The 7,751-nt window shown below is 41.8% G+C and overlaps 1 protein-coding gene across 2 annotated transcripts in view; it reads right to left on the bottom strand.

Annotated features, from left to right (window-relative positions):
* The window catches only part of LOC108241257 (transcription factor MafG), a 12,206-nt gene extending 4,530 nt beyond the window's left edge, over positions 1 to 7,676 (bottom strand). The window contains exon 1 of one of the 2 annotated variants that reach the window (XM_017425281.3): positions 7,490 to 7,676. The gene's annotated coding sequence lies outside the window, so the exon portion shown is untranslated. Of the gene's footprint in view, positions 1 to 6,738; positions 7,058 to 7,489 lie in introns of those variants that run through there. The other variant, XM_017425282.3, reaches the window with a different exon arrangement.
* Positions 7,677 to 7,751: the final 75 nt, after the last annotated feature.

The following is a 7,751-nucleotide window of genomic DNA, read 5'->3' as shown; positions in this document are numbered from 1 at the left end:
GTACCGGGAGGTGGCACGCGTGGCGGTTCGGGGCTGCAGGGAGGGCCAGCTCCACTTGACAGCAGTCTAACAAGATTATCAGGGCCATAAGAGCAAAACAAAAACCCCCAGCAACCTGCCTCAGAATCCAGATTACAACCGCGCCTGCTGTCTGAATACTAAACACGGCTGGGAAGATCTAACAGGATACAAGGTTTGCAGAGACAGGGCCGGGGATTGCACATCACCCGACTAATCACACACAGAACCATCTCTAAACACACTCACACAGGTAGAATAAATAGAAATTGTCCTGATCAATTCTTTCAAATTGCTTCAGAGCACTCGGCACAGACAGGTTGTTCAAATAACAATAATAAAACTAAACAGTAAAGATGTGTTTTCAGGAAAAATGTGAACAAGGACTTAGTGAATATTTGACACATTTTTTTGTCTTAAAAAAAAAACAAAATCATTTAAAGGCCTAGCATTGCATGAAGAAATGCATATCGCCTGCCACCTTTTACGTTGTTCACGTTTCGATCAAACCATAAATACTTTATGTGCAGGTCTCGTACAATAAGGCTAACAGCTGTGAATGACTCTCAGCTACTACCACACCAACTGTTTGCTCAATATCTGTAAAACCGACCAAATTAAAGTTATTTTTGTGTTCGTCTAAGGTCAGCTGGCTGTGGGGGCCATCTTGAATTGGGTTGACTCCAATAGTTAATCAGTTGTAGCCGTCTGTCCAGTGATTACTTTCTGAAAGTTTTATTCAAAACTCATCCGGTGGTTCATGACATATTTTGGTAGCAAACAGAAACAAGCACACAGATACAGACAAAAACAGAAACGTTCTCCTTTGTTGTTTGGCAGCAGGCTAAAAAAACAGATATGGATTCACTCTAATCAACTGTTTGGTTTTCAATATTAATAAGTGTCTTTCTGTAACTTTTTACGAGATGCAAAATAATGATAATAACAAATTATAAATATATATATTTCTAGAAATATAAATTGTAAAAATTGCGCATGAAACAAAAAATACCCCCCATTTCTCAAGTTTGTATGTGGTATTTATTTGCAGTCTTGTCTGCTTGATCTTTTAGCGTCGAGATGATTAATGCAATCAGCCAACATTTCCCCCCTGTATGCCATCAACGGCTCTTCTCAGGAATTCATGCCTGAACAGACAGAGGCGCTACGTTCAGAGCCTCCCTTCTAATTCAGATTCAAAAAGATCACCCAGATACTCAGATCTAATCATTTCTCCTGTCAGCTGAGCAAAGTCAATTATCAAGCAAGCTGCATGTGTCGGGCGCCATTTAACTGCAAATTAAAAATCAGACTGCTCTGATCGCTCCGGTTGAGATATGGGAGGAGTGGTGTAAACTTCTGGATGGGGAAGACGGCAGGCGAGTGCGTGCGAGTAACTGAAAGGTACGATGGGAAGAGAGGTGGGAAGCCATTAACTACTAAGTATTCAGAGCGTGAAATAATGGTGACAAAAAGAGGCAGAGGAGAAATCATTCAGCAGCTTTCAAAAGGAAAATGTGATACGCTTGTAGTAGAGGGGAAATACTAAGCCGCGTACTTCTGAACAGTCGAGGTTTTGAACGAGACTGAAAATAGCAAACTAACCGAAATCTGACGCCAGCTGTTTCTGAAGAGCTGACCCCTCATCCATCCTACAGGCAGAGCCTGAGAGCACCAGGGAGGCCAGAACTGTGGAACATTTCACCATAAACCAGCATCCAGACAACTGGGATGAACGCTGAACTGTCAATCTCTGCTTAATTTGATGCCAAATATTACAGTGTTAGCCTAATTCCATAATAAAGAGCAAAACTGACAGTTGTTTCGAATGATCACAAACATACGACTGAGTAATTATTGTGACAGCCCTGAGAATGGCTGCCAATTAAACCCTCTGTAAACAACACTGGTAGAAACCACAGCACTGAGGGGATATCTGGGATTCTTCTGATGTAGTTGTTTAGTTTTCTAAATTTTAGGTTGCTTTAAAGGGATTTTGTTAGTTTAAATCCTAGAGACTGATACATAAATCTGAGCCAGTAGCCTACATGTTAACTGCTTCACGAAGCAACAAGTTCAACAAGAAGAAAGTCACAAATAAAAGAATGAACAAAAACAAATACATGCCTGGAGCATAATGACTGTCATGTGTTCATTTTCTAAACACATTGTTTTCTAATACTGATGAAAATAAAGTAAAAAAAAATAAAAACAGAACAAGGTATGGTAAATTTTTATCAAATGTTGATTTTTTTGTTGTTGTTGTTTGACAATTAAAATGTTTAAAAAACAATTTATTTTCCCAAGTGCTGCTCAGATTTTTAGAGGGCGTTTAAATTAGAGGTCTGAATGAATTAAAACAGCAAAAGTGTGCAATCACTTGTAAACAAAGATGACCCTTTTAGGACAAACAGATTGAGTTTTTAAAGTGATAATTCATTCCTTTTTTTCAACAGATGAGTTATGTCTTGTTTAATCCCAGCTGTCATCTCTCATTATTCTGCTTCTAAAAAAGGACGACAATTTAACAACAATTTGCCAGCATTTTTTACCGTTTTACATCAATTTCCAAAGTACTTTTATTTGTTCAATGGAGGCAATATAACTCGCTCAAAGATAATTGATATCACAAAAAATAATCTCTTTCAGAGCAAAAATAAATAAAAAAAAGGATAAACTGAATAAAACAGCTCACATACAGAAGCTACTTGCAATGCAACAAACTAAAAAAAAATGGCACATTTATGTCTAAAAGACATGAACGGGATGCTAAATCTAAAGGGAAAACATGAATCACTGGCCTTGAGGGGTTTTATTTTTTCTTTTCTGAAGTAGCTGATAAAATGAAACGTATTTAAAACAGGAGTAGTTTGTATTCACCGATGTTTCCTTACTTATAAAATCTATTTCCATGCTCAGTTGCCACTATTTACTCTCGGAGCTGTTGTGTTCGTTCAGGCAGCAGGACAGGAGAGGAGACTCTGTTGGCCTTTCACAGTATCTGCCTGGAGGACTTGATTAAACAGGAAGAGAATAGCTCTTGATACTCCAGCCTAACACTGGCAGAGGAAGTAAGGCTTGATGGCAACCCACACACTGGCAACATCCCTACGAGCGCTACCACGGCGCTTGCATTACTTTAAATGTATGTTGCATTGACCCAACAAGATAAAAAAAAACGAAGCCTTTGCACAACGCAGCGGGGCGACGTGCATTTAAAGTAAAATAAGTCGCATGTGTTGTATAATTAGCACTGCTGCAAAAGACGGATTCTCCTCTCTTTTCTTTCGGTTGAAGCACCCCGCTGTAACGAGAGTTCAGAAGTGTCACCAAATAAAAAGAGGAAAGAAAATAAAGGCTTCATCTTTTCTTTTTCTTTTTGTTTTCCACCCCCCCCATAGAGAGCTTTGATTCAAATAGATTTAGTCAGCAGAGTTATTACATGCAAAAAAAAAACAACGACGCTAATTCCTGTTAACAATACTGCCCCTGCTCTGTTCAGCTTCTGATTGATGGTGTCTGCCTCCAGGATATCACACTCATGAGACACTCCAAAAATAACCAACTATTATTAAAAAAAAAAAAACATTACAATTTTATAAAAACTGATTACATCACTTCGGGACATATTCCAAAAGTATAAAAATTATTAATCAGGTCCGCCAGATACTTCAGATATTATGGACGTAACCATGCATGTATTTTGTTTCTCAACAAAGTTACTCATATTTTAATCTGATCCAAAAACAGCAAAGAGAGGCGTAAACAACATTCCTTGAAGGAATGCATATCACCCGCCGCCTCTCATGCCAGAGTTTCAGACAGAAAGCGTCTTCTGATGAGAAACGGGAGTCGTAGCATCAAGGCGTCCTGATGTCCTGCTCAGACTACATTAACTAAGATTTCAGCTCAGTCTCTGTAAAACTCACTGCATAATAAACATTTTTTTATGCTGGCTGATGTCAGTTAGCTGTGGCAGCCATCTTGAATTGAAACTGGTGTGGTAATTTATGAGATATTCCGATAACATACAAACAGTGCTGACAGTGAAAGTTAATCCTAGTTTCAAACAAAGCTGTAGTGTCGTGCGTTGTGCTTACAGCGTTGCTGAGTATGACCCTCAGCTACTACCACAGCAAATGTTAGCTTGATATCTGTCAAACCGGCCGAGTTGAAGCCACTTTGTATTTGCTAAAGCTGATGAGCTGTTCTAGCCACCTTGAACCGGACGGACTCCAAAAGTTCATCTGAAAGTGTCGTTAAAGTCCATCCAGTGGCTCACGAGATATTTTGCTAACAGTCAGACACAAACGCACACATGATATAATCGTTTGCCTTCACCCTTCCGGCAGCAGGCAATAAATATTTATGATCAAGAGTTTTATTTGATCATTTAATCTTGTCGTTTAATTCACAGTCATTCACAAAAGTCTCCTAATAAAGTGAATATCGCCAACACTGAACACACTTTGAGCCGTCGCAATGTGGATTTTATCTGTGAACAAGCTTCTACCATCAAATGTTAAACATCTCCAGCCCAGAAACGGTTAGAACCAGCCTCAGTTATATATCCTAGAGCGACTAGAAAATACAAGCCAAATAACCCTTGTAACCTATTTCATGTTGTTTCCAACAGTATTAGAAGGACTTGTTTTCCCTGTCAGTTCAACATTGATGAGTTCCACACAGAAATCAGCCAGGATTAAAAGAGTAGACAAGAACGACAACAACAAAAACCAACACATAACCACAGAAAATACATATGCGTGTGTTCATCAAGTTAAGTCTTATGTTTACTCCTCTAAATTCTGAGTAAACAGAGAGCGCTAATGAACATGGCATGTCTAACTCAGGTTCTAAGAAACTCATCAAACGCACACTTGCAACTATCTGGATGAAAGTATTACTTTGAGAAGCAGAGCGGGCATATCGCAACGCTAAGCAATCATAATCCGCACTACACTTGCAGGAGGTTTCATCACCAACATTCCCTCCCTATTGCAAAAAGGAGGAGAAGGGAAAAAAAAAAAAAGAAATATTGATCTTTTCCCTTCCTTCCTTCTCGGCATTTCTATTTCCCCGTGCAGCTTAAGCAGCACTTTTGTGGACAAATCCCACATTTGTGTTCCTTTCTGGAGGCTAATAATTACCCTGAACAGGCGTAACTACTCCCAAAGCGCAGCTGTGTTTGGCCATACAGAGGTGTCGGTGGCCAGAGCGTACTCGGCGCAGCGGAAAGTCTTGCTTCGTGTTTCATCAACCTCAGATATCCTCTTCCACCGGCACCGCCTGCCCATTCCAAGCAACGCCACTGGGTATGAGTTGTGCACTCAGTTCACCTTTATGGTATTCAGCCTGGTTTTATCTTTGCAACCTCGATGAAAGGCGAGATAAATCTAAGCGCTGGTCTGCAGCGTGCCCTGCCTCCATCCACACAAGCCTGACAGCCCCACTGGACACTTATATGGACCATCATCCTTCCTTGTTACCTGCAGAGAAAGGCAGAGATGGGCATTACGCTTTATTGCGAAGCCGAGCTTCTGATGTACGGCTGCCCTGGCTGCTAAACACACTTCAATGCCCCCTGCTCGCATGAGCAGAGATGATGAAATAAGTTGGATATCTGAGCAAGAATAGGCAACTTCTCCCTCTTTAGCCCCGCATACGTGTGCTCAACAGTTTCCAAGGTGACTTTTCGAATTGCACAGAGACTCTCGACAGAGAAGTCATTACCTGCGCCTTCTATACGTGTAAGAGGGAGCAAATTTCATCATGTCACACGCGGGGAGACAAGAGTAGCTGTCAGCTCAGAATATGAGAAATTAAAGCGTTGCGCTGCATTAAATTATGCCATGAGTCCTCTGTCTGCAGCCTTATGAACACTGTCCAGATTTATTTATTTATTATGGGGAAAAAAAGCTGCTTGAACCAGGTGCTGTTTGCATCTCTCTCTCTGCATTCAGCAATTATACATGACCCAAATTAAACATCCACTCACTCTGAGGTGAACCACATTATCACACACACACACACAATATCTGCTTGTCGTGCAATTTTACAAATGGCTCTGACATCGCAGTTGACACCTAAGCGCTCAGTCTAAACCGTATTTGTTGACGTGCGATCCTGACAGCCGCTGCAATCAGAAAAAAAAAATAAAAAAGAGAGACATTTCTCTCAGCTGAATGTTGATGAGCTTATTGATGAATGCTCATCACTTGATGCTCGTGGCTCGGCTCGCACGAGACAGCTCAGCGGCGCTGCTTCGATCCATCATCTGCCTTTATTAACGACGGCTCGGTGATAAACATCGACCCTCAATCCGGCCAGACCTTTTGTCCGGTGGTGCCATGTTATTTCAGGGTGGATTCTGAGAAACGTCTTAAACGCATCATTGTGATGATTCAGCATGATGATGATGATGATAATAAAAGAACAATCGCTTCTTGTTTGTTTGTTTAAAATAAAACAAATGGACTTAATGGCTGTGATATTAAAACCCCAATCAACAAAAGGGCTTGGATTGTGCCATTGTTGCGATTTAACTCAATGAATTGTCACTCCAGGTGAAGTAAACCTCAATACGATGGGCTGAAAGCGATTTCCTGGAAGATTAAATCAATGCATGCATACATAAAGGGAGGGGGGCAACAACATCATGCTCGGGTTTAAATGATTATTTTTGAAATGACACGAGGGGGAAATATCGCAACAACCAACCTGATCTCGTAAAACCGCTGGCTCGGCTCGCTCCTGTCGGGATATTTATATATATATATTTTCTTTTTTTTTTTTGAACGCACAGCGAGGTGATGAAGCAGCAGGTTTGACCAGCAAGAAGAAAGCGCATGAGTTGACAAACCGCCAAAAAAAAGATAAATAAAATATATATTTGGCTCCGGAAAGAAAAAAAAAGACGTGCAAGCAAAACTAATTTCTCGCGTTGTCAACCTGCAGCACCTCGGGGCTGCGCGCTTTTTCCTGACATTCCACGACTCGACCTCTCTCTCGGCGTCGGATTGTGAAAGTGGCAAACAACTCCCCGCCTACAAAAACAAGCAAGCGAGGAAATCCCCGTGCTGCTGATGCCGCTGAGCCTGCCTACTACAACCGACTTGACTGTGGCAACAACGAGCCATATTCTCCCTCCCCTCCGCCTCGCTTTTAGGAGTCCCGCAACGTGACAGTCTAGTTCTGGTTGTTTTATTCTGCAGCTAGCAGCTCGTCGCGACTCAGCCTCCTTCGTCAGGTAACCTAACGGCTGACGGGTTAACGCTTTCAAAGTAAACGCCTTTAATAGGCGAGTAACGTAGACATTAACCGCTTGGGTGAAGCGGAAACTTTTAATTTGAAATCCGTTTCTGGTTTAAACGAAGCTAGCTTCACGAGCTAACCATGCTAACCCAGCGAAGACAGGTGGAGGCGCGCTCACTCAGCACAACACCGGCGCCTCGTCGCTTTCCAGGCTCACCTGGCGTGAAGGAAACGACGTCCTCTTCAACTCACGGCTGCCAAATTGCTCCTCTCGACCGTCCCTGCAAAGGACCGAGCATCTGAAGCGCGTTTAATGTCGGTTTCGCTGACAAAAAGAACGGTGTCCATGTAGCGGCTCGCGCTCCTCTCGTACCGAAGCCAGACGTCATCGTGTTTGGTCACGTGCCTTCATTCACGAAAGGTCTGCTTTTCTGGCAGAAAAAGCAAACATTTGACCTGAAAACCCCAACACTTATTGT

This window comes from Kryptolebias marmoratus, linkage group LG12, assembly GCF_001649575.2.
Source record: "Kryptolebias marmoratus isolate JLee-2015 linkage group LG12, ASM164957v2, whole genome shotgun sequence".
Taxonomy (NCBI): Eukaryota; Metazoa; Chordata; class Actinopteri; order Cyprinodontiformes; family Rivulidae; genus Kryptolebias; species Kryptolebias marmoratus.
The sequence above is the reverse complement of the archived record's forward strand: the minus strand, read 5'-3'. Positions and strand labels throughout refer to the sequence as shown.